This window comes from Notamacropus eugenii, chromosome 7 (genome assembly GCF_028372415.1).
Source record: "Notamacropus eugenii isolate mMacEug1 chromosome 7, mMacEug1.pri_v2, whole genome shotgun sequence".
Taxonomy (NCBI): domain Eukaryota; kingdom Metazoa; phylum Chordata; class Mammalia; order Diprotodontia; family Macropodidae; genus Notamacropus; species Notamacropus eugenii.
The window spans coordinates 62,094,758-62,121,315 of NC_092878.1; the positions used below are offsets into that span (position 1 = coordinate 62,094,758).

Here is a 26,558-nt window from a genome sequence, read left to right on the forward strand (position 1 = left end):
CTAAATTCCATATTCCTCAGCATAGATAATATAAGCTTTATCCCTTTTTCTCAAAATTTCATGGTCTTCCAGTTCCTAGAATATGTCCAAGTCTCTTTCTAGAGAAAGAAGAAAGGAGAAAAAATGCAGGGATAAGTGGTACTGGTTGTTTTGAGTTGGTTAAATAGACAGCATGCAAAACTTCAGCCTTAGCGTGGCTAGGGATTCCACTCTTCACATCTTATTTAGGTTTGAATCAGGGAAAAGTTTTCACTGGAGCTGAGGAATTTTGTTTGACCAAGCAAGCAGTTTGGCGGTGGAGAGCAATTCTACTAGAATTCAGGGACTGGGCTCGAATTAGGTAGTTGCCTGACTTGAGCTGCTGTCCAGGGTCCTGAAACAAGGCACACCCTATAGATGACTGTCACTGAAGGGGGTGGGGGGTGTAGGGAAGAGAGGGCATAAATCAGGTTGGAATGTTAAGCTAATAAAAAACCTCCACCCTTTGTGTGAAATAAATGCACATGGATCAAAAGCAAGTCTCCCGTGGCACTTGGCTCAGTGTAAATGAGGGCTTTTTCCTTCTTCCAGTTTTAGTAAGCAGCCTTCCTCTCAGGGTAGAGGGAGAATGGGGCTCCAAAGCACCTGCTTCTTAGTCATATGTGGCTGGAGGATGTCCCCGATTACATCTTCTCAGCTGTTTGCAAAACAGCCAGGGGAGGAGGTGAAGCCCTGAGCCACGCAGCCAGGCTGTCTCTTTAAATGCTGGGGTCTATGTGGAAGAGGGAGGGACTGGCTCTGGAGTGCGTGAAATTCCTGGGCTCCTCCGACAGTCTCAGGCAGAGAGCTCAGCCCTTCACATCTCCTCTTGCATGCAACTCACTGAGAGGGAGAGGCAAGCAAGACCTCCCCTCTCCGCCGGCATCTCAAGCCACCAAGGACCTGCTTTCGCACCTCCAACACTCCCCCTCCCTCCTTCCCCACCACTCCCTCCCAGAGAGAGCAAAAGAGAGAGAAAGCGAGAGAGGGAGAAAGACACTGATTGGAATCTTAGCCTTTTCCAAGAAGAAACATACCCAGCAAACTCAGTTGATTAAACATCAAACAGACAGACAGACAGACAGACCCCAAAGGCTCTGCTCCACTGGAAAGGTAAGACTTTGGTGGGAAAGGGTAAAGCACTGGAAGGGCAAGAAACAACCTGAGGTTCCAAGTGTGTTTTGGGCAGAGGTTGTGCCTGAAATGGTAGAAGTTTTCAGTTGGGAGCTGCCAACCTAGATTTTAAAAATATTTTTGGATCCTGGATGCCTGAGCTTGGGCAGATCATGGTGATGGTTTCACATTGCCACTTTTTCCCTCAGTTTCTGCTGGAAGTTTAATCTTCTCCCACTAACAGCTGAGAAAATCAGAAATTTTTTTTCAGTTTTTTTTTTTCCCTGCTCCTAACCCCCACCTCCTCATTTTTTCTCACTCTACTTGGATTTTGAGATTTAGCAGAAAGACAACCATCACTTTATTTGGGGCTGAGACTTTTTGGTTCTCTGTGTCTACTTTTTTTTCTCTGTCTACTTTTAAATTTTTTTTTCCTTCTTCTGGGAAAGGATCTGACTAGAATGAAGAGAAAAGGGGCAGGGATAGGCAAGGAGTCCAGCCTAAATAATGACAGGCTGCTTGGGAGCCAAGATGTGTATTTGTAGCTGGGGTGTGTTACTTGAGCATGGGGCTTTAGGCTGGACTCCTTGCAGTCTTGCTCTGAAGGTGGGCAGACTTGGGGGAAGGTGAAAAGGGAGGGGTATGGAGTCTGTGTGCGAGGGAGTATGCATGAGCAAGCCTCTTTGGATCCGTTACAGGGGAAATCTTCTTTCTCTGCCTTCCATTTGTTTATATTAATGATTTAGTAGCAGGCTTGCCTGAAAACTTCCACTGTATGAGCACTGTGGGTTTTGAGCTCTCAGTGACCTTAAAGGCTGGTTCGATGCATTGTTTTTTCAACACTCATTGTGCTATTCCAGAGTTTGGACTTCTTTCTCTTTTTAAACCACAAAACTTAACTGCTTCAGAATCATCATTGAGATAATGATGATAAAAAAACAACTCCCCCCCTTCTCAGGACAGTGATGTAATACTTACCTACGGGTACTGACTGTGGTGCTTTGCAGGTGACTTCTCCTGTGATTACTTAAGAAACATTTTTTAAAAATTCCTTCCACCTTGCATACTCTCTTCTTGATTTTGTCAAAATGCTTTAAAAAAAATAAATGGAGGAACTGAATTTCCGCTGTTCTTTATAGAAGAGTTAGGATAGGGTATTATCTTTTCCCTTTCTTTTCTGTCATTGCCTTTTTATTTTAATTAATATTTTTTAAATGCAAAGGTCAGAGATCAGTAGGCTTTAGAGAGCCCTAGGAATAGGAAGGCATCACTTTACCACAAGAAAGAGAAGTGGTTGGAACCAAGCACCTTCCTTCTCTATCTCTTCCCTATGCTATTCCTAGCTTTGGGAAAAAATAGTTTTTCTTTTGCAATCACAAGCACTCTAATTTTCTTAATTCTTTCCCTTCCCAGAGTCATCCCTCTTGTTCAGAGGGTAACCCTGCTTAGGAGAGATAGACGCGGTTATGTCACAGAACCTTGATGACAGCGTAGTTTAGGGGCTAGGGGTATTGTTCACCTTAGTGGTGGTTGTTTGGTGTAAATTTGAACTCCCTGGTGATGCTGGTGACACAGTTACCAAGATGGTAGATTTGAGGAGACCTCTCAGGATAGGGAGAAGGAATTCAGAAGAATTAGCCCTTTGTGAATTGGTTTGTTGGCTAGAGCCTGCCATCGCTGATCAAGGGCTTCTGCATCGCCACTCAAGTTAAGATGGTCTGTGTGGTAATGATAGGCAAGTTTACCTAAGGGCTATTGGGTTTGCAAGGTTGGAAGAGAGATGAGTGAAGGCTGCTTTTTCAAAAAAATATCTTAATCTACCTTAAGTTACAGACGGGCAAATGACATTTCCATCAGTAGCCAGTTAGGCTGAGATATTCCTATTGTTTGAATATTTGGGTGGGGGTGGGGTGAGGAGTAATACTCTTTGCCCATTTCTTACATACTGGGGTTCATTCTGCAAGACAACTCCCTTTTGGAAGAGGGAAATTCTAGGCAATGGAAGTTCACTGTTAAAGTAAGCAACAGGGCTAGGTTGAAAAAAAATTTAAACCAACTGGACTATGTGAATACCCCCCCCCCCCTTTTTTTTCTGGACCTTTCGGGCATCTTCCAGTGAATTTTTAAAGGTGCCTCTTCAAGAGGAAACCAGAAATAAAATGGATACTAGGTTGCAAAAGACAACTATTCCATTTGGATCCCCAGTTTTCCCCAATATCGTTGGGTGTTATAGCTGGGGCCTGACCTTTTTATAAAAATAAATTCTGCGTTTCTATTGAACATGTTGATTATTTTCTGTCTATATTAAGGGGAAAAAAGATACGGTGGTGGATTAGTGATTGCAATTTTGAGATCGGCTACCCAGATTTGGTGGGGGTTGGGGGGAGGTAGGAGTGTTTGTGATGCTGTGTGCATTGTAGGTTTTTCATTTCTCTTTGATAGTGGGGGAAGATGGGGATAGTAGGGACAAGGTGGATGGAGAGACTTTGGAGAGTTGGGGTGGAGAGGACACAGAGGTGATATGAGGAAGTCGCTGATTCGCATACCTTCTCCTTTTCTTTCGTTCTTAAAAAAAATAATCCATTATCTCTAAAAACACATTATTCTTCAGATTGGCCTTTTAACAAAAAAAGAAAAGGAAAAAGGGGGAGGGGTTAATTTAGTGAGGGGGGTTGGGTCTGCCTGTAATTAGCCCCACTGCTGCAAAACTGAGATACAGAAATCCATCTGCACCAGTATGGGGGGGAGGAGAGGCAGGGGAGAGATGGAGGATGGATTGTCAATCTTGGATGAACAGTGAAACAGTGTTGGCATTTGGATATTGTATATGTTCATGCCTTGGTGTGTATGAATTTTTTTCATCTGACTACCAATTTCCCCCCCCAATTCTTTTCTGCGTTTCTACTTCCATCTCTACACATCCCTTTCCCCCCAGTCCCCCCCCACCCCCCCACCCCTCCAGGCTTCTTGTGTCTCGATGAGCGAATTCTGTTTCGTCCTGATGGCTCTGCGGTTCTTTTTTTCATTTTTTTTTCGCAACACAACAGTGGCACTATGGCCTTTCCTCCATGCCACACGGATGCAGCCTCTTGATAGGAGGGTAAAGTCAGAACACATATGTTCACACACACACATGCAGAATCAATGGAGATCTTTATTTTATTTTGTTTCCCTCTACCTTGTAGCCTCCCCACCATTACCTTGACTGTGTTTCTTTTCCCTCCATTAACAAATGGGAAATGCAGCAAATATCATAGGCACGTCCGCTCCACCAACCTCCTTCTCCTACTCGCCATTATCCTTCCTGAATGCTGGCTGTGTCGCACTTCATGGGATTAGTGTATTTGAGGGTATTTGGGGAGGGGTGGTAGGGGCTTCCATGAGAAGGAAATGAGGGTGGGGGAGGCAAATGATATTAATGACTTTTTTTTGGACCAAATGAGTGCCCGATGATAATGATCCAATTTAACCATCCGTGAAATCTATGTTTGCGACACACTGGAGGGAAGGTTACACCAGGGGAGCACAGGCAGGGCTGGGTTACCTCTGGAGAACATGATGCTTGCACATTGTAGGGACTCATGCATGCGGACATGAACACACACATATGATGGCACAAAGCTCTGATCGGTGGGTTGTCGTGTAGAGGGCATTGCAGAACAGACCAGAGAGAATGCGTGGTTGGTTGGGAGCATGAAGCAATGTCTTTGTCATAGTCATACTACATGAATATCAGTATGTATAGCCTTCAAAAATTCTGGATTTTATTTTGTATGTGTGTATTTTGCATCTTAGGTAGTATCTGGGAATGTGTTTGACATATTTTGTTTATGTCATCAAATTCTTTATTAGCTGAGGACTGTGCAGAATGGGGTTGTCAACATTATATATGTCGTTCCAAGCTGGAAGCTGCATGTCTTTTGTGTGAGGTGTGTGTGTGTTGTGTATGTGTGTGTGTATTTGTGAGCTTTGGGCATGTGTATGTGAGTGATTCTGAAGAGACTTGGTTATTGGCACCTTGAAAGAGAGCTTACCTTCCCTCGACAGGATATCTAGGGTGGGGGTGGGGGGTCAGAAGGCAAAAGAAGGGAAGAAAGCAAGAGAGAGCAAATGAGTTTTTTCAGGCAGATGCAAAGGAAGAAAAACCCCTCAACAGTCTCTGGTGGGAAGCCTAGTGTGTGATTCCCACGTCCACCAAGTGAGTCTGTGGGTGGTTGTGATCATGGATGACTGGTGGGTGGACACAGACTAAAGCGGGTGGAGGGGATGAGGTGGGCGAAATGGAGGGTTTTCCCAGCTACCTGGTTAGAGTCTTTAGTAGGGAACCGAAGCCTCTGTGCCACTCACACCGCTTCTGTCCTTTCCTCGGGCATTAGTTTTATTCTCTTGTGTCATTGTCACTTTTCTCCGAGGCTGCATTCTGGACCTCTTCAAATCACCCTCTGTTATCAAAGGCATATCCTTTTCAATCAGCCCATTCCTGATGCTCTCCTGGGCCACTATCAGTTTAATTACTGGACGCCATTTTTTGCTTCTCTTTCAGGTGAAGGTGTCACTCTCTTTTTCTGATTCATGAATAAAGTGTATATCCCTCCCCTTTTAAATGAAAAAAAAAAGAAAAGAATGTGTCTTGATTAATGCCTCCAGTTTCTCCCCCCCTTTCTTCTTGGATCTGACCTTGAAGAGTCAGGGAGAAATACTCTTGTGCCATTGCTGGAGTGCTAAGGACAAATCAGGGAGCAGGATGCTTGGAGAGAGAATTTGTCATACTTCTAAGTCTTCCACCTTTGCTCTAGCCTGTTCCCAACTCCCTTCTGCTTGGTCTCTTCTGGGTTGAGTGTAAGTGGGTGTTGCTGTTCTCTTTCTGTGATATTCAGGGAAATGAGAGTACTTTTATTTCATCACCATCTTTTCCTCCATCTGAACCCTAGTCCTTGGTTTGTTGGAGGTGTTGCAGTGGTGATGTAGTCTGTGGCAAGCCTCAAAAAACATACACTTACTTGTGTCTGTCTGTATACACAAATGTTGCATAAAGCGTTTCCCCACCCCAATATCCCACTAAATTAGACACACCTGCTCAGGAAAGAGCTGTTGAGCTGCAGCTCTGACACTTGAGGGCCAGAGATGGCCGTGATGCAGATGAAATTAGTGCAGTGGTTTTTTTGTTTGTTTGTTCTTTATTAGAGCAACAGGCAACAATGAGATTGGAGGAGCCAGGGGAGCTTGTGGGGCTGGGGCTAAGCCTGCTTTCTCTCCAGAAGCCTAAGAAATGGATCCTCTCTTTCCTCTACCTTGAAGCATATTGTTTGAGAAAGTGGGACCCTGTTCCTCATTGCCCTAGTATTATGTACAATTCTGGAGGTATGGGAGGAAATAAACTGCTATTACTTGAGTTAAAAAAAAAGTCCTTTCTCATTACTGACCCTGAGAGACTCTCTATTGCCTGTTTCTCAGCTGCCTGGACCTTTCCATGTACCCTCTTATTCTCTTTACCTCTTTCAGGCTATTTGCCCACCATCCATCCATGATCACATGAACACAACGACTCACTTGGTGGTCCCCATGGTCAATTGTAACATTTTCCCTTCAATCTCATGTAGCACATTGCTTTGTGGCTCTTTAATGCCCTTACCATGATATGGGGTGTGTGTGTGTGTGTGTGTGTGTGTGTGTGTGTGTGTGTGTGTGTGTGTGTGTATAAACAGGTGGTGCAGTGGATAGAGCACCAGACCTAGAGTCAGGAAGACCTGAGTTCAAATCTGCCCTCAGACACTCAATATCTGTGTCACCCTGGGCAAGTCACTTAACCTTGTTTTCATGTTTCCTCATCTATAAAATGAGCTGGAGAAGGAAATGACCAACTACTCTAATATCTTTGCCAAGAAAACCCCAAATGACATCACAAAGAGTCCGACATGACTGAAAAATGACTGAACAACAATATGTGGATAGCTAGATAGCTAGATAAATAGATAGATAGATGGATAGATAGATGGATAGATGGATTGATGGATAGATAGTGTTGGTTTCCTATCCCTATATTATGTTGGAACATCTATGACAGCAGAGACCACGTCTTATCCAAACTTTAGATTTCCCTCATCACCTAACACAATGTTCTTCACAACTTAAAGAATGGTTTTTATCGGCTGCCAACATATGAATGTATCATAAAATAACATAAAATTGAAGAGTTGAGAAGAACCTTGGAGATGAGATCATCTAGTTCAACTTCCTCACACTGATTCTACTTACTTTTTTCCTTTGAAGAAGCTGTAATTTTGTGACTATGTATTAGCTTCACCAATGAAGATCACCATCTATTTAAGAGTTGACATGACAAAAAGAAAATCCATCAACCATTGTCTAACCTTCTGTGCTTATCTAAGTTGCTCCTCAGGTGACAGTAATAATCATACTTCAGGTTCCTTTGCAAGGCATTTCTAGCTATGGGAACTGCTTCTTTCCTGGCATAGCCTTTGAAAACCCCAAATCTCCTCCATGTCACGATGAAGCATCAGAATAGTGTGGCTAAGTGATCTACCCAAGTTCACATAGTAAATTAGGAGCAGGATCGTGAACCATAAGCCCCTTTTCCTGTCTCCCAATTTGGTACTCATTTTACTTATTGTTAGGGTCATCTCTAGGCATCCTGATCTATATCTTGCCACTGGACCCAGATGGCTCTGGAGGAGTTGATGACTCTGCCTAAATTCAATTCACTTGCAAGTCATGGCATCAACCTTCCTGTGCCATGGTCTTCTTCAGCTGCTTATTGTATAGCTGTTTTTGTTACTTGAGGCATGGAGACATCAATGTGTTTTTGATACGAGTAATATCTCATTTTCCTTCCTACCTAAGAGGGTATTTTTAGGGGATGGCTTTGCACTAACTGAACATGCAGGGATAGACTGAACCAACAAGGAAAACCTCCAATTCAGTTAGGATGTGAACTGGTTACTAGTGATCTCTTAATTGCATATATTGATGGCCTTTCCTTAGTCTTCATCCCTTTTCGATCTCTCTGCTGCATTTGGTACTGTTGATCACCTTTTCCTTCTACACATTTAATTCTCTCTGGATTTTCATGACATACTCTCTTCTGTCTGGAGATTCCATTTCAGTTTCCTTTGCTGGATCATCATCCAAGTTCTACCATCAATATGTGAGTGCCCCTTGTGACTCTGTTCTGGATCCTCTTCTCTCTCAATATACCAACTTGGCTTTCTTGCCATTTCATGAGTTGAACTATGACTTTTATGCAGGTGACTCTCAGGTCTTTATAGCAGACTCCAATCTCTCTCCTGAATTCCAGTTCCATGTTATCAGCTGTTGGTTAGAATTCACTGGGTATATGTCTCATAGGTTTCTCAAACTCAGCAGATCCAAAACAGACTCTTTATCTTGCCCTTCTCCCCACCCCCAATCTTCCATCTTCCTCTCTACCCTGTTCCTTTTAAGAGTATGGGGGGGGGGGGGGAGAGCAGCTAGGTCCCATAAGGGTAAAATGGTAACTATGAGAGTTTAAAGTTCTTCCCCACCCATTAAGGAAAGCTTGATTAGGAGAGGCCCACAACTTTTGTTAATTTTCTAACGAGGCACTGGTTCTCAAGGGTTGTGATGCTCTCTGGCTCTGAAAAATGTATAAATACTCTGAGGTGAGGTTTTACTTTGAGATTTACTCATGGGAAGTGTTTGTTTGGCTAGAAGAGATTCTGGGCAGCCACTAAGGAGCTCCCCAGCTTTGAAAACCCAGATGTTTGTGCTTCTTTATCTGTTAACTATCTATATATGGTCAGATGGTTATCTCTCTGTTGATCTTTGACGTATGTATTGCTTACAGTCAGACAGTTGGAAGCCTTTCGATCTTTGTTTCTCTGTTTGTTTTGAAGTTCAGGGTGCTGACTTTTTCCCCTGAACTAAGTGAATGATATATGTGTTTGATTAAAGTGATTGTTGACCCCTCAAAAGTTGCCTTTCCTTTTAGAAAAACAGATCTAAGAACCTGTACAGCAGGCCTTCCTGTGTATGTTGGGGTCCTTGCTTTTACAAGGGGATAGAGCATTGGCCCTGGAGTCAGGATGACCTAAGTTCAAATGTGACCTCAGATACTTAATAGTTGTGTGATGCTGGGCAAGTCACTTAAACCCAATTACCTCAACGCCCTCCCCAACAAACTGAGTACCATCATTCTTCCAGTTATCCAGTTTCACTAACTAAAAGTCATCCTCAACTTTCCCTCTCCCTTACCCCTAATATTGAGTTATTAAGCCTTGCTAAATTTTCTTCCAGAGCATATTCTGCATCATATCACTTCTTTCTACTCACAGATGCAAGCCTTAGTTCAGAATTTCATCACCTCTTACCTGGACTATTGTAATAGCTTTCTAATTGTTCTTCTGGCTTTAATATTTCCCCACTTTAATCCATCCTCCACACAGCTCCTGTATTGATTTTTTAAGAATATTTTTCTCTCATTTATTAATGTAATTCTTAATCCCTTCCACTTTTTTTTAAGTGTTAACAGACATTTTTCCCCCAATCCAATAAAAATTTACTAAGTGCCTACCATATGCCAGGCACTGTGCTAAATTCTGGGTATTATTATTTTTAATGTTTATTTATTTAGTTTTAGTTTTCAACATTCATTTCCACAAAATTTTGAGTTCCAAATTTTCTCCCTATCTCTACCCTCCCCCACCCCAAAACACCTTGCATTCTGATTACCCCTTCCCTCAATATGCCCTCCCTTCTATCACATCCTTCCCTTCTCTTATCTCTATCTTGTTTCTCTTCTTGTAGGGCAAGATAGATTTCTATACCCCATTACTTGTATTTCTTATTTTCCAGTTGTACACAAAAATAATTCTCAACATTCATTCCTAAAACTTGGAGTTCCAGCTTCTCTCCCTTCCTCTGTCCTCACCCATCCCCACTGAGAAGGCAAGCAATTCAATATAGACTATATATGTGTAGTTTTGCAAAAGACTTCCATAATAGTCATGTTGTATAAGACTAACTATATTTCCCTTGATCCTATCCTGTGCCCCCATTTATTCTATTCTCTCTTTTGACCTTGTCCTTCCCCAAAAGTGCTTACTTCTAATTACTCCTCCTCCATTTGCCCTCCCTTCCATCATCCTCCCTACCCCAATTGTCCCCTTCTTCCCTACTTTCCTGTAGTGTGAGATAGATTTTCATACCAAATTTAGTGAGCATGTTATTCCCTCCTTAAGCCAAATGTGAAGAGAGTAAACTTCACTTTTTCCCTCTTGCCTCCTCCCTTTTCTCCTCCATTGAAAAAGCTTTTCCTTGCCTCTTTTATGAGAGATAATTTGCCCCATTCCATTTCTCCCTTTCTCCTCCCAATATATTCCTCTTTCACCCCTTAATTTTATTTTTTTAGATATCATCCCTTCTTATTCAAATCACCCTGTGCTCTGTCTATATATATGTGAGTGTGTGTGTGTGTGTATGTGTGTGTGTGTGTGTGTGTGTGTGTGTGTGTGTGTGTGTGTGTGTGTGTGTGTGTGTATAATCCCTCCAACTACCCAAATACTGAGAAAAGTCTCAAGAGCTACAAATATTGTCTTTCCATGTAGGAATGTAAACTGTTCAACTTTAGTAAAGTCCCTTATGATTTCTCTTTCCTGTTTGCCTTTTCATGCTTCTCTTGATGCTTGTGTTTGAAAGTCATATTTTCTATTCTCTTCTGGTCTTTTCATCAAGAATGCTTGAAAGTCCTCTATTTCATTAAATGCCTATTTTTTTCCCCTGAAGTATTATACTCAGTTTTGCTGGGTAGGTGATTCTGGGTTTTAATCCTAGTTCTTTTGACTTCTGAAATATAATATTTCAAGCCCTTTGATCCCTTAATGTAGAAGCTGTCAGATCCTGTGTTATTCTGATTGTATTTCTTGAATTGTTTCTTTCCAGCTGCTTGCAATATTTTCTCCTTGAACTGGAAACTCTGGAATTTGGCTACAATATTCCTAAGAGTTTCTCTTTTTGGATCTCTTTAAGTAGGTGATCAGTGGATTCTTTCAATATTTATTTTGCCCTCTGGTTCTAGACTATCAGGGCAGTTTTTCTTGATAATTTCATGAAAGATGATGTCTGGGTTCTTTCTTTAATCATGGATTTCAGGTAGTCCCATAATTTTTAAATTGTCTCTCCTGGATCTATTTTCCAGGTCAGTTGTTTTTCCAATGAGATATTTCACATTATCTTCTGTTTTTTCATTCTTTTGGTTTTGTTTTGTTCTTGTTTGGTTTTGTTCTTGGTTTCTCATAAAGTTATCAGCTTTCATCTGCTCCATTTCTAAATTTTAAGGAATTTTCTTCAGTAACTTTTTGAACCTCCTTTTCCATTTGGCTAATTCTTCTCTTTAAAACATTCTTCTCCTCATTGGCTTTTTGGAGCTCTTTTGCTATTTGGGTTAGTCTATTTTTAAAGGTGTTATTTTCTTCAGCATTTTTTGGGTCTCCTTTAGCAAGCTGTTGACTCACTTTTCATGATTTTCTTGCATTGCTCTCATTTCTCTTCCCAATTTTTCCTCCACTTCCCTTACTTCATTTTCAAAATCCTTTTTGAGCACTTCCATGACCTGAACCATTGCATATTTATTTTGGAGGTTTTGGATGCAGAAGCCTTGACTTTTATGTCTTCTTCTGATGGTAAGTATTTTCCCTCCTCATTTGAAAGGATGGAAGAAATTACCTGTTGACTAAGAAAGTAACCTTCTATAGTCTTATTTTTTTTCCCTTTTTTGAGCATTTTCCAAGCCAATTACTTGACTTTTGAGTCCTTTGTCAAGAGGAGGGTATACTCTGAGGACCTGTAAGTTCTCAGTCCCTTCAAGGTGGCATGTAGTGACAAGTGGTCTGCGCACTGATCTGGGAGCAACCAAAACTTTTCTGCCCACAATCTGAGAGTAGAATTCCCTCTCCACAATCGGCTCCAGCTCCACCATGCCAGCACTCCTCACCCCAAGGCTATGCTCAGAGTTGAGATTCAGATCAGCTGCTCAATTTCCCCAGGGGCTTTAGGTGGAGGGCTCCAAAAATGAATGCTGCTGCTGCAATGGCTACTGCTGGCAGTCCAGACCACATTCCCTTCTCGTGGGTGAAGGAACTTTCTCACTGACCTTTGAAGCTATCTCTGATATTTGTGAGTTGAGTAATCTGGGAAGTGGCTGTTGCCCATGGCTCCCTGAAGCCTGTTCCGTGTCCTTTCCCCTCTACACCTGGTGTGATAAACCTTTCCTGTTGGCCTTCCAGGCTGTCTTGGGCTGGAAATCTCTTTCACTCTGTTGTTTTGTGACTTCTGCTGCTCTAGAATTTTTACAGGTATTTTATAGGCTATGTGGGGGAGCTTCTATAGGTCTGTCTTTCTACTATGGCTCTGCCCCCTGGGTATTATTATTCTTAAAGTACAGGTTTGGCCATGTTACTCCTCTGCTCAAGAAGCTCTTATGGCTCTCTATTGCCTCTTAGGATAAAATATAAATTTCTGTATTTGATTTCTAAAGCCCTTCAACATCTAGCTCTAAATAACCTTTCAAGGCTTACTGCTCATCATGCCCCTTAACTCACTGTACATTCCAGCCAATCAGATTTACTATATAGTGCATTCCATCTTCAGTCTCCCTCCTTTTGCACAGATTGTGTCTCATTTCTTGACTTTACTCCCTTCTCCCCTATACTTCATAAAATCCATATCTTTCATCAAAGTGTACGTCAAGTGCACCTCTTAAAGTTATTTCATATCTCTTTTGTATTTCATTTCAAATAATTCCATTTCTATGTACATCTTGCTTTTCCCTAATTGTAAACCCCTCAAAGGGCAGACATTGTTTTATTTTTGTCATTGTATCCTCGGTGCCTAAGATAGTATCTGATACCTAGTAGGTACTAAATAAGAACATAAGGAATGAATGAATGGTAGCACAGGAACATGCGAATTTCCCCCATTGGCTTTCAAATATTACTGGAATTGACTTGATATAAATTCTAATCTCTAAGACTTTGGACAAGATTGTGGAGTCTGAGTAGACTTCCTCTAAATTGGGAAAACTTTCTATACTTTTGCATAAATATATAGAACTGTTGCATGGTCCTTAAATTCTCCAGTCTCACCTTTAATTTTACTCATAAAAGTCCATCAGTCATAGGATGTCAATAGGGTCTCAGTTTAGTGTACTGAATAGCAAGTTGATCTTTGGATTACAAGACATTGTGAATTTGTCACCTTCCTTCGGAGTGGGGTCAGTTCATGCTGCCTGTAGCTTGAGAATGGGGAGGAGGTTCTTTCTGCATAGACATTGATTCTTTCACTCCAATATCTCCCAGGGCTGTTTCTTAAAGGCCTTTTGGCTCTTTTTAGGTCTGATATCATGCAATGTGGTGAAATAAACTCATCAACATGAGTTCTTCATTTAATTTTTTTGGATCTCATTCTAATGACTAGTTTGGCTTCCCCTTGGAGTGTGCTGATCAAGTGAAAAAGGATCTTAGTGGTAACTTGTTGAGCGCCCCCAACCCCTTGGGATGTTTTCTTCTCCTCCTTCACCCTTACACTTACCTCATCATGAAGGGGTACTGGAGGTTATTGGCCACTGAATTTGAGTTTGTAAGGATAGTCAATGTTGTCTGTCCTGAGCTTGTTAGGGAAGCTAGTCATTCCACTGGCCTCAACTATATAAATCACTAGGATTTACTGCTCCCAAGACTTGATTAAGCTGCAAACAACCATTAAATTAACAAAACAAAACAAAATAACAAAATATTGCTAGATTTGAAGGCAGAGGACCTGGGTTTGGAGTCACAAATCCCAGCTCTATATTTATTCCCCAGGTGACTTGGCAGATCGCAACTTCTCAGCAGTGTAGTTTCTTCTTTATAAAATAAAGTGATTGATCTAGATAACCTTTAAGGCCCCTTTTAGGTCTAAATCTGAATCATGAACTCCATACTAAATACTGAATAAGGGTCATTGGTGGTGTGGAATGTGGGCTGAGAATATGAGGGTTCTTCTTATTCTAGAAGACACAAAAGTGAGAAAGCAGTGATGCTCTGATATCTGCATATTTTGTTTCAGTGTGGGGTGGGGCAGAAGGATAAAGAAATCTGGTTCCTATTCAAGGAGGTCAGAGCAGTACAGGCTCACCAAATCTAGTTACAACCCTACCCATATTTATTTCTTCGTGGTGACCTGTACTGTTTCCTAAATATCCTAGTATTTGATCCCTTCTCCATGCTCTTGATTGTGTGAGAGATGATTCATTTTGTAGTACTACTCTTGGCTCTAATACTGTCACTGTTTCATTTTGGAGGAGTGAATTAAACCTGGGAAGAAGAAGCTATTTTACTAGGCATGAGGTAGCTGGGATCCTGCTTTGGAATGTCTCAGTTTTCCATGGTGTTCTTGGCCCTCTTTTCCTTCTTCAAACTACCCAGTTTGGAGTCTTGGTGATGTAGGATTGGGAGCAGAAGATTTGGATCTTTTCAATCCAACTCCAGTTATTGCCATGACTGTCAATTCTATGGGACTGGAAACAGGCTCGTTGATTTGTATAATGACTGACAGTGAAAGAACAGGGGGATTCTATGTCTATACTCTTTTCAGTCTTTTGATCTTGTGGTGTGTGGAGCATCAACTAGGGATGTGTGTACTTACTCTTTCTTATGAAAAATGGGACATGGTACTTGGGCACCTAGAATTGGTTGATGGAAGAGGGAATGAATCTAAGGGAATATTTAATTCTCTGAAAAATTCAAAGAGCTGAAAGAGATCCCCAAAGATCACTTTATTTGGCTCCCTGCTTCTGAGTAAAATAGTAGTAACCAAGTCATCCCACATGGATGAATCCAGTTGATGAAATTCTCTGGAGCAGAATCTACGTAGACCCCATTCTTTGCAACATGTTAGAATAGATATTGAATAAGTTCAATAGATGAATCTCATAAGCTGAATTCTGGAAGGATTTGTCATGCTTTTTATTTAATGAAGAGGAATGTGGTGTGGGATATGTGTACACATGTCTGTGGTGAATGGAGGCTATGCATTGAGGGCTATTAGAAGTGGCCTTAGGAAAATGGAAAAAAATGGATGCTTCTAAGCTCCTGAGAAAATGAAGCAATAAAAGGAGGAAAAAATCCTTTTTAGAGGGAGGGGAGTTTTGGAGGAAATTGGAAAAGAGGAGCGCTGGCAGAGGGGTGCTGTCTGTTTGTCATTCTCTCCCCCCACCCCCCAGCAGAGATGTATTAGCTTCATTGCATCCACGTTGAAGTCTGTTTATTTTTCCAATAATGTGTTAATTAAACATCGATTTCTGGGTGGGGGAAAGGGAATTGAATTGCTAGAGCTAAATGGAGTGAGGCAGATGGGGAGCTAGTGAGAGGGGTGCCCAGAGGCCTAGTGTCAGCATCTTCTGTAGTGTCCCTGGGGAGTAAGTGGAGGAGAGAAGAGGAGGGGCTGCTGGATTCCCTTGCTCCAAATTTGAGCTTGCCAACTTCCTCCAGACCTGTCTTCTTCCTAGAAGTCTAGGAATGAATAGGGTCCTTTCCTAATTTTGGAAGAGAGAGACAGACTGCCCACTCCCTTGCTCCCTCTCCCACCTCATGTCCCCTCATGTCTTCTGCTTGAGGGAAGCAAAGGGCAGGGTCTACTGGAATGATGAGGTAAGACATTACTAGGGGGACTAAAAAGAGATGTAGTAGGGGGGGCACCTTGGTATAGTGAAGTCCCTGGTAGCTCATTTTGACTATTAGTGCTCTCACTTATTGACTATGGGTCCTTGGTCAAGCCATTTCCCCTCGCTCCTTTAGTCCTCAGCATTTTCATTTGTAAAATGTGAGGGTTGAAGTAGATATCCTTTGGCTCCTTTCCAGCTCTAAATCTTTGATATTATGAAAGGAGTAAAATCCTATCTGACAAAAAGCTACTTACTATGTGAGTAGAAAATATATGCAAAGCTAGTTTTTGTTTTTAGCCGCTTAGAATAACTTTAGTTTATCAGATAGACTTTGGCATCATGGCCACAGCCCCTGAGATTCTTTTAGCCATCATAGTTCTGGTCCAATGAATTCCACTTGTCCTGTCCCACCATAAGAAAAGACATTTAAGTCTTAAGCCTGCTCTGGGAAAAGGGAGTTCAAATACCCATGGTTCATCTTGATGGAAAGTTCATGTCCTCCTCTCCCCTTTCATTTCTTTGTGTTTTTGTAAGTCTTTCACTTCTGTGTCTTGAAGTAGGTGGCATGTTTTATCATCAGGGCTCTTGAGTCATTGTTGGTCATGGAATTGATCACAATTCTTATATCTTTCAAAGTATTTATCTTTTAAATGTTGTCATTGCTTAAATTGTTGTTCTACTTCTATTTACTCTGTATCAATTCATGTGAATCTTCCTAGGTTTTCTGAAAATATCTCTTTAATAATAACAATAAATTCTTCAATAATATAATCAAATACAAAAATTGGTTTAGGCATTCCCAATTTGTCTAAGGATAATTTAGGATGCTTTTAATCGTAGTTGGATATGTGGTTTCAGAATACACTGGATTGTGTGTGTGTGTGTGTGTGTGTGTGTGTGTGTGTGTGTGTGTGTGTGTGTATAAAATTTCATCAGTGTGGGGAACTCCTGGCTTAGGAGCTTCCTCTGCCAAAGCAGATCACAAAATGTCTACAAATTTAGTACATAAGTTCCAAGGAGACTGCCCCAGAAATTTAGTACATAAGTTCCAAGGAGACTGCCCCAGACACACAGAATTTAAGTGATCTACACCTGTTCACACTGCTAGTAAGTGTCTCAGGACCATCTGAACCCAGATCTTCTAATGTCAAACACAGCTTTGTAACCAAAATATCCTCCTCTTCATTTCCCTCTTCCCACCTAGTCCTTTTTTCCTGTGCCCTTCTCACCCTCTTCCTTACTCTCTCTGCTCTTGTTCCCCTTTCTCCCTCTTCTTTCTCTTCCTTCAACCTCCCCTTTCTTCTTCTTCCTCCTCCCTCCCCTTTCTTCCTCTTCCTCCTCCTTGTCTCCCTTCATCTCTTCCTCACTCCCTCCCTTTGTGAATCCCATAAAAATCTAGGTAAGATTTTATTTTATTTTCCAGCCTGGAGGGGCCTTTAGCAACTCTAGGATTGGCTGGTCATGCTTTGGCCAACCTCTCTGTGATTCAGGGAAGTTTCTTCTTTCTTCTAAGAGTGGATGCTGAGCTAATAGGCCTGTGGGAAAACACTATGGGAGATTCCCCTAGTAGTTGCTTCACTGCTTCCCAGGGACTCCACCCAGCAGATTTCCAAATAACCTTGAGCCCTCTCTGCCTTTCATTCCTCCCCTTTGCTAATTGCTCAGAGGCTCAGGTTAATTGCATCTTTATCTTGAAGCTTTCACTTGGCCCCATCCTGATGTTAATGTAGGTCACTGGGTGTATCCACCCGATGATTTTCTTTGGCTGGTTTGACTGCAAGTGACCTAGGAAAAGTTAATACAGAGGTCTCATCTAAGGGACAGGAAGTTGTCTAGGGACTTTGTTTGAATGGGAATATTTTGGTCTAGAAACATGGTGGATGGGGAGTTTAATGGGGGACAGTATGAGAGATAAGATTTGTTAGTGAGAAGGATGGGGTTTGTCAACTCATAGTCACTTCTGCCAATGAATTTACAGATTTGGAATTAGATCATTATGTGGGAAAGGGGGAAATTTTGGTAGCTGATAATGCCTTGAATTTTGGAATGGAAAGAGTCTGACCAGATATTCTTCAAGGACAGTGACAATAAGCTGAATTCTCTGTGAAAGAATGAAATAAAAGATCTATGGGGGACTTTATGTTTTGCTTTTTGTGGGATGTAGGCATTCTTTAGAACACAGGATTAGAGAGTCAAGCTTTCGCTCTGTGTGAAAATGCCCTTCATGGTCAGTACGAGTGGAAAACTTGGGTTTTTGCGTCATCATATGTAAAATGAGCACAAAATGATCACTGATGTAACCTATCCTGTAAATCTGAACAAGGGTCTTGCTACTTCATCTACATAAAGATTTTGTTGACTGTAGCTTGTCTCATTTGTTTTAGAAATTCCTTTACAAGTCCTAAAATGCTTTGATAGTTTCTGCCATTCATTTTAGAGCCTGAAAGTGTGTAGATGGAGGAATGGATACAATGGGAGTGTGTCGCAGTGGTAAGTTTAAAACCTGGAGTCAGAAGGCCTGGGTCTGGTTTTTAACTTGATGGATTCTTACCTATGTGAGTTCAAAAGCATAACCTCTCTAGGCTTGTGTTTCCCCATCTGCAAAATGGATTTAATAATATTTGGATTATATACCTTATGATATTGTTGAGGAGAATTTAGATCAAATGAGATGATATTTGTAAAGTGGTTCATAGCTATAAAATATTATGTTTAATTTTATAGTGGATGGTGAGAGAATTGAACCTGTGATTTCATTTATAAAGGGTTGTTGAGAAACTTTCCGTACCAGTTCAGATGGGTATCTTTTCTCCAACTTAAGACAGTTGTCTTCAGTCACTGAGGCATTAAATGACCTGATTCTGAGTCACATAGCCATTATGTGTCAAAGGTGGAACTTTATCGCAGTCAGATATTCCAACTTTGAGACTGGTTCTCTATCCATTGTGCTATGCTATCTCTCATTTCTGTGAAGGTGTGTGTGTATGTGTATATATGAGACATAATCATTGGGTTAATAAAGGTCTCTGCAAAGGGCCTAGATTGCAGGTTTGATTCTTGTATGTATTGTTTTTTGGGGGGTCTGACTTAGGAATTCTTGAATGTAGGGAACTTCCAGTAGGGAAATACCCTCCACTGAAACTTTGGCAACTAGCCTGTAGTTTGTCAGCTTAAAGAGTCACCAGACTCTTCAGAGATTAAATGAGTTGGTTATGAATAGTGTGTATAAGACACTAGGACTTGTGGATTTTCTTGTTGAGTCTCTATGACTCCAAGGATGGCTCTCTACTATACCCTGTTGCATCTTGGCTAACTTTAATAAGTCTCTGGATAAGAATAAATTTTTGTCATCATTCCTATGTTTATTTGTATTATTGTTTTATTCTGTGGCACAGGTTACTTTCCTAACCCCATTCAGTCATTTCATGAATGCATGCCACTTGGCGGGACTGATTGAAGAAGTATGAATGGCTCATTGTAGGCCCTTGGGCACTACTGAAACAACTCAATAGTGACCTGATAACAGTAGATCAGGCTTGTCATCTTTTTCAACAAAGATGGCATTGTAGACTCCTTGGGACTGTGTTTTTCTTCAGACTCCCTGCCTCCAGCTCTCCAACATTGGTTGGAAAGGGGTAGCAACAGGAAATTGTCCAAAGTTACAAAATGGCCTGTGTCCTTGATTCTAGCCCAGTGCATGGAGAGCATGGAACTGAGACCTAGAGAAGCAAGATTGAGGGCAGGGAGGATCAAGGAAAGGAGTAGAATAACAAGATTGTGGCTGGCCCTATTTAGCTCCCCTAGAATTCTTGCCACTAAATAGACTGAGAGCAACGAATGTGTGTTCACTCTGTATGGGAAGGTCTTGAGAAGGCCTTGGAGCTGAGTTCCTTTGCAGAATGTTTTGGAGACACAGCCCAGAGCATTAGAACTCAACTTCATGTTTTATGGATTTGATTTCTTTTTTGGGAGGGAGGGGTGACATGGACATGCAAAGCTCCTAGAGGAGCTAGTTTTGATTGATAGGTACCCATGGTACATTGCCATTTTCAAAAGAATTGAATGGCTTCTGGATTGCTGCACTGGTTCCAGTTGCACTTAGGTGGCCTTTGCTGGGCAGCAACATGCCCTGTATTGTATTTAAGGAATTGATTTTTTCTTTATCTTGAGTATTGTCAAAAGGCTACTTCTTTTTCTCCTTTATTTTCCTTACTGCAGCAAAGGGAATTATCTTTTTATTAAAGGCCCTTACCTAAAAAAACTTACGACACGGTGCATGATTCCAGCTTGCCCAAAGTTTACCTCACTTACAGTGTAGTGAAGGAAGTTGTACGTCTTGTTGGTTCTATAAAATGAGGACAAAATGATCACTGATATGACCAATCCTGTCTAATCCCAACCAGGAATCCTACCACTGCATGCTTCCCATAGCTTGTTGACTGTAGCTTGTCTCCCTTTTCAGTCCTAAAATACTTTGGTAGTTGCTGTCGTTTCACTCAGGGATTGAAGGTAGGGAGGGATAGCCACAGCAGCAGTGTGGTGTTGGGGACAAATCCTACCTTTAAGTTGGGTAATCAAAAAAAGAATGCTGTTTCTTTGCTGGTATAAGACTTTATTCCTGAGTTTATAGTGTAGAGATAGGATTCTTTCACGTCCGGCCAATGGTAGGGAGAAATCCTTACTTGACCCACCCTCCTGCTGGGGACAAGAGAGTTCTGAGTAATGAGTGTTGGGAAAGAAGTTTCAAAGATACAATTAGGAATAGTTAGTGTGACTCCATGGTCTTCTCTGACTTAAAATTATTGCAGTAAATGGACGTTTTCCTATGGGGGTCCTTAGTTCTTATGACCAATTTGTTGAGCAGTGAAAGATGTCCTTTCCAGCTGGTGCTAAAAATTCCTGTAGCTCATATTCATACAAGTCAGTTAAAAAAAAAACCCAACCTCCCACATCAACCCAAAGGCAAGGAATGCTGGGCTAGGAATCAAAAACCTTGACACTTATTTTCCATGTGACTTTCCTCAGAACATCATCAATAAGATAGCCACTCAATCACTAAGTCCTTCTAGGTCATGGGAAAATTTGGAATCCTGTATTTTTTTAAAGAATGTTTAATTTTTTCCCCTCAATTACATGTAAAACTATTTTTAACATTTGGGGTTTTTTTATAATTTTTGAGTTCCAAATTTCCTCCCAACTTATATCCCTCTCCTTGAGAAGAGCAATCACTTTGTTATATTTATACACATGCAGTCATACAACATGTATTTCCATATTAGCCATGCTGTAAAAGATAATGTAGACAAAGAAAGAAAGAAAAATAAAGGAGCAAAGAACTGTGCTTCCATCTGCATTCAGACTCCACTGGTTCTTCTCTAGAGGTGGATAGCATTTTTAATCATAAGTCCTTCAGAACTGTCTTGGATCATTGGATTGCTTAGAATATCTGTAATTACAGCTAATCATCATACAACATTGCTGTTACTGCATACAAGGATCTTGTGGCTTTGCTCTTTGCACTTTGCATCAGTTCATATAAGTCTTTCCGGGTCTTTCTGAGAGCATCTTTCTCATTATTTCTTACAGCACAGTAGTATTCCATCACAATCCTATACCACAACTTTTTCAGCCACTGCCCAATTGATGGACATCCCTTCAATTTCCACCACAAAAAGAGCTGCTATAAATATTTTTGTATATGTGGGACCTTTTCTTTTTTCTTTTATCTCTTTGGGAGAAGAGAAATGTCCTTTTGTCAGTGCTGTTCTGGAAAGAATACCAGATTAAGCAGAAAACTGGAAACCTGAGTTCTAGACTCAGCTTTGCTGCTGATGTTGGATCTCAGTTTATAAAAAAATATAGTTAAGAGGCACCTAGGTGACACAATGAACGGAGCATCAGCCCTGGAGTCAGGAGGACCTGAGTTCAAATCCCACCTCAGACACTTGATACTTTTAGTTGTGTGACCTTGAGCAAGTCACCTAACCCTAATTGCTTTGCCTTCTCTTCAAACAAAATATAGATAGATGTTAAACCAAAATAAATTTATACTCCTCCTCTGTCTCATCCACAATAGTGTATATTTTTTCTCTACTTGAATTCTTAGAGTTTTGAGTGACTTGTTTCCTCCAGAAGTAGTCCATTCCACTTTTTGAACTTGACAAATTCTCAGAAATTAAACCAGCTCATATTACCAAACTGAAATATGAATGTCTGTGACTTGAATCCATTTGTCCTAGCTCTTCATTTATAAAGCAGTACCCCATGTGTTCAATACCATCTTTAGATGATGAAAGTTCTGTAATCATTGGTGATGGCATTAGAGAAGGAAATGGCAAATTACTCCAGTTTCTCTGCCAAGAAAACTCAAATGCATTCATGAAGAGTCAGACATGACTGAAAACAACTGAACAGCAGCAGCAGCAGTGTCATAGAATCTCAAAGTTGGAAAGGACTTCTTCTGGACAGTAGAAAAACCCATACCTGAGTAAGATTTCCCTCGACAAAGTTCCTGACTTGTCTGCCTCCAGTAGTGGAGTACTCACTATTGCTCATCAACTTATTACAGCTTTGGTTTGCTCATTTGTAAGGAAGTCTGACTTTTTACTAACCTAGAATATAACTCTCTTTCATCTTCACTTGTTGCCCTCATTGAGCTCCCTGAGGCCAAGCAGGGGAATTTTCATTTCTCTTTCACAAAATTGGCCTTCAAATCCTTAGAGACAGCTATCCTGTCTCAAGGTTTCTGCTCTCTAAGCTGAATGGATACTTATATGGCATAGCTTTTGTCATCTTGGATGCATTTTTCTTTTCTGGATATATACTAACTTTCTAAATAAGGCATCCATTCTTGCATGTAGTATTCCAGATGTGACCTAATCTGGGCCGAATATTGAAATTGTACTTTGAACTTAATGACCTTACAGTTCTCTGAAACAACTGTGTCTTTTATATGACACAAAAGTAAAAAAAAAATTATGCCATGCTTTGAATCAAAATCTTACATAAATATATTATTTTTTATTATTATGTAGTTTCTGAGAATAGCTAGCAGTTCAACTTAATTTCAAAAAACATTTTTTAAGGATTTATTAATGTAAGGCATTTTGCTAGTGGCTGGGATAAAAATGAAATATTCCTTTCCCTCAAAGAGCTTCCCTTCTTCTGGAGTTGGGAGAATAACATACCACTATGCACATAGATAATTAAGTAAGAAAGAAAATAAAATAATTATAAAAACAATTTGAGAAGGAGACAGAGACTGAGGTCAAGAAAGGCCTCACACGGAATATGCCTTGAGTACAGACAAGGATTCTAAGAGGTGATGGTCAGAATGGCATGTGTTATAGACATGGGGGACAACCTGTGAAAGTAGATGCCATTTCATGTAGAGAATTTCAAGGAAGACCGTTGATTCATAGTTTATTGGAATCCCTAGGTCTTCTTCATGTGAATTTATGTCTAACCATATCTCCCACATCCCGTACTGTACAGTTGTGGGGAGTTTTTTTGTTTGTTTTTTGACTCCAAATAGAGAACCTTGTAGTTATAAGTTACATTTTACCTTGTTAAATTTGGTCCTTCATTCTGATGGCTTGCTATATCTTTATATCCTGATTCTGTCTTCCATTTTGTTAAATGTTCCTCTTTGCTTTTTGAATTTGCAAATTTGATGAGCATGCCATCTATATTTTCACCTAAGTCACTGACAAAACAATTGAATAGAAAAGAGATGAGGACAGAATGCTTTGGTACTCCATTAGAGATCTTTTGCTAAGATCCCTTTCAAGTCCTGAATTTTTCTGTGTCTGTGTCTCTTTATTTTGTTCATAAGAATATCATGAATTCTTTTTCAGATGCCTAAAAAAAATCCAGATACACTATTTTGATGACATTTCCTTCTTCAGTTGGTCTACTTGTTCTGTCCAAAAAGGGAATGAGTTAAGTCTTAAATGACTTGGATGGGTATATTTTTGGAGATTCCATATTGAGGAATGACTGGAAGTAGATGGTGTCTGAGGTCCCTTCCTATTCTGAGACTCTGTGATTCTGTTACTTGTTCTTAATACATCCACATTGACTCCTGATCGTCATGTTTCTAAATGCTTAACCAATCATCCTTTTAATAATGAGTTCTACTATTTTGTTAAGAATCAAAGCCAAGATCATTGGCCTTTAGCTTGAATTCACATTTTTTAATAACTCTTTAGAAATAGGAACATTTTCTCGTCACAGGTTTCATGAATACTCTTGCATTCTCCATGAGTTTTCAATGAGAGCCAAGAGAAGTTAAATAGTTACATCCACCAATTCTTTCAGGACTCATCGAAGCCAGCTAAGAGTTTTCCTACCATTTCCTCACTTATTTTGCTTTTCAGTTCCCTGTTAATCATTTTTGTTCCGTATTTCTCAGTCTGGAGCTCATTATCATTGAGTAATCTGAAAGTGGAACAGAATAAGAGTTGAGTGATTCTTCCTTCTCTGTGTCATCCATTACTAGCATCTCATTCATACCACTCAAAAGTCTTTCATCTTCCTTTTGACCTCAGTTTATCCTCCCACCCCCCCCAAAAAATTCATTTTGCTTGTCCTTAGTAATTATTTCTCATTCTGGTCTTTAACTTTTCTGATGTTCTTCTTTGAGCTCCATGCTATTTAAAAAAAATTCATTTTCTGATATCTACCCTTGCTGGCCTCTTCCACAATAGTTAATAACTGTAGGTTACACTTATATAGAGTCTATTGCATGCCCTTCAAGAAGCACTTCACAATTATTATCTCATTTGATCTTCACAAGAACTCTATGAGGTAGATGCTATTATTAATCCGCATTTTACAGATGAGGAAATTGAGGTAAATAGAAGTTAAATAACTTACCCAGGGTCACAGAGTAAGTGTATGAGTTTGAATTTGAACTTAAGTCTTCCTGATTTTAGGCCTGGTGCTCTTTCCACTTTGCTACCTAGGTACATTATGCCATGCTCTACCCTCATCGAGGGCAGGTAAGCGGTATAGTGGATAGAATGTAGGGCCTGGAGTCAGGAAGACCTGAGTTCAAATCTGGACTCAGACATTTCCTATATGTGACCCTGGGCAAATCACTTAACCATATTTTCCTTAGTTTCTTCATCTGCAAAAAGAGCTGGAGAAGAAAATGACAAACTACTCCAGTATCTGAAAGAAAGAAAACCCCAAATGGGATCACAAAGAGTCAGAAACAACTGAACAATAGCACTCTTCATCTAACACAACACTTAATATTGCATAATCAGTTTTTCACAAGGTTCCCATCATTTCAAGTCCAGCAACAACCTCTTTTTTATTTGTCTGAATCATGTCTAGAATCTCTGTTCCTTTCTCAGTTACTTGCTAGACATTTTTGAAGAATGAAATTGTCATCAAGGTAGAGCTAATTATTTCTCTGCTGTTCTGTTTTTGGCAAAGAGAAATATTTCTCCATCTTCCCCCACCCCCACCTAAATCTGCTCATTTCGTGGCTAAAGATTCCTAGCTCCCACCACCAGGCCTTGTATAGTATGGCTTTGGTCCTTACCATTTTGGTTGACTCCTTTTTGACACACTTCAGTTTGACCCTATCCCTCTTAAAATATGGTATTCAATCATATCGTTTGCCTTCTCAGTGGGTGGGGGAGGGGGTGAGAGGGAGAGAGAGCATTTGGAATCTAAAAAAAAGGGCACCAATAAATAAATAAGTAATGGGTTTGTTGGGGGAAGGAGGAATGTAATACACCATCCAGAACTGAGCAAATGTCATCCAACTATGGCATGATTGATGTGGAATATCTTGGAACTTCTGGACAAGGTAAAGAGGGCAATGTTATATAATACTTGACTTGGAATCAAGAAGATGTGGGTTTAAGTCCTACTTCCCATAATGTGGAAGTATGAGCAAGTACTTTATTCTGTCTGAGTCTTAGCTTCCTCAGCTGTAAAATGTAGGTCATTTCTTTAAAGCCGGAAGAGACCTTAGAGATCATCTCTTCCCACCTTCCTTATTTTCAGACATGGAAGCTGAGACCTTGAAAAATGAGATGATTTGCCCAAGATCACATAATGGGAACCAGAGCTAGGATTCAGATGCAGGTCACGTGATCCCAAAGACAATGATCTCCTTTCACTACACTAAACTGCCACCCCGCCACTCTTTTTCTTTCTAGTTCTTGTATTATTATCACAGCTCCTCATCTCAGTAACTTCAGTGCTTTGCATCCCTTATTGTTCAATTCTGTTCAGTCTTGCCCAGCTTTTACGACTCCATTTAGAGTTTTCTTGGCAAAGAGCTAGGGTGATTTTCTATTTCCTTCTCTAGCTCATTTTACATATGAGAAAACTGAGGTAAACAGGCTTAAGTGACTTGCCCAAGGTAGCACAGTTGGGGAGTTTCTGATGCTGGATTTGAATTCAGAAAGATGAGTCTTCCTGACTCTAGGTCTGGCACTCTATCCACTGAGCCATCTAGCCATAAGCCATCTGCTATACTACTATAAGTATACTGATGATATGCGATGGGGCAAGGATCAGGTGAGCAAATGCTTAGTTCCTTGTTGCTGATGCATCCACCTTATAGGATTGTTATGAGGCTCAAATGAAAGAATGTATTTAAAGCACTATATAAGTCTGAATTATTATCTACTCTTCTAAGACTGCATTATTTCTATAGAGAGCCATGTCATTGTTGAGTAGCAATTTTTCTTGGAGGTCTAATTATTCA

The 26,558-nt window shown here is 40.5% G+C and overlaps 1 protein-coding gene across 2 annotated transcripts in view; it reads left to right on the forward strand.

Annotated features, from left to right (window-relative positions):
• The first annotated feature begins 727 nt into the window (after window positions 1-727).
• Window positions 728-26,558, forward strand: part of LOC140513940 (neurexin-3) — an 816,372-nt gene continuing 790,541 nt past the window's right edge. Inside the window, exon 1 of one of the 2 annotated variants that reach the window (XM_072623893.1) lies at window positions 728-1,131. The gene's annotated coding sequence lies outside the window, so the exon portion shown is untranslated. The remainder of the gene's footprint in view (window positions 1,132-26,558) is intronic. The other variant, XM_072623894.1, reaches the window with a different exon arrangement.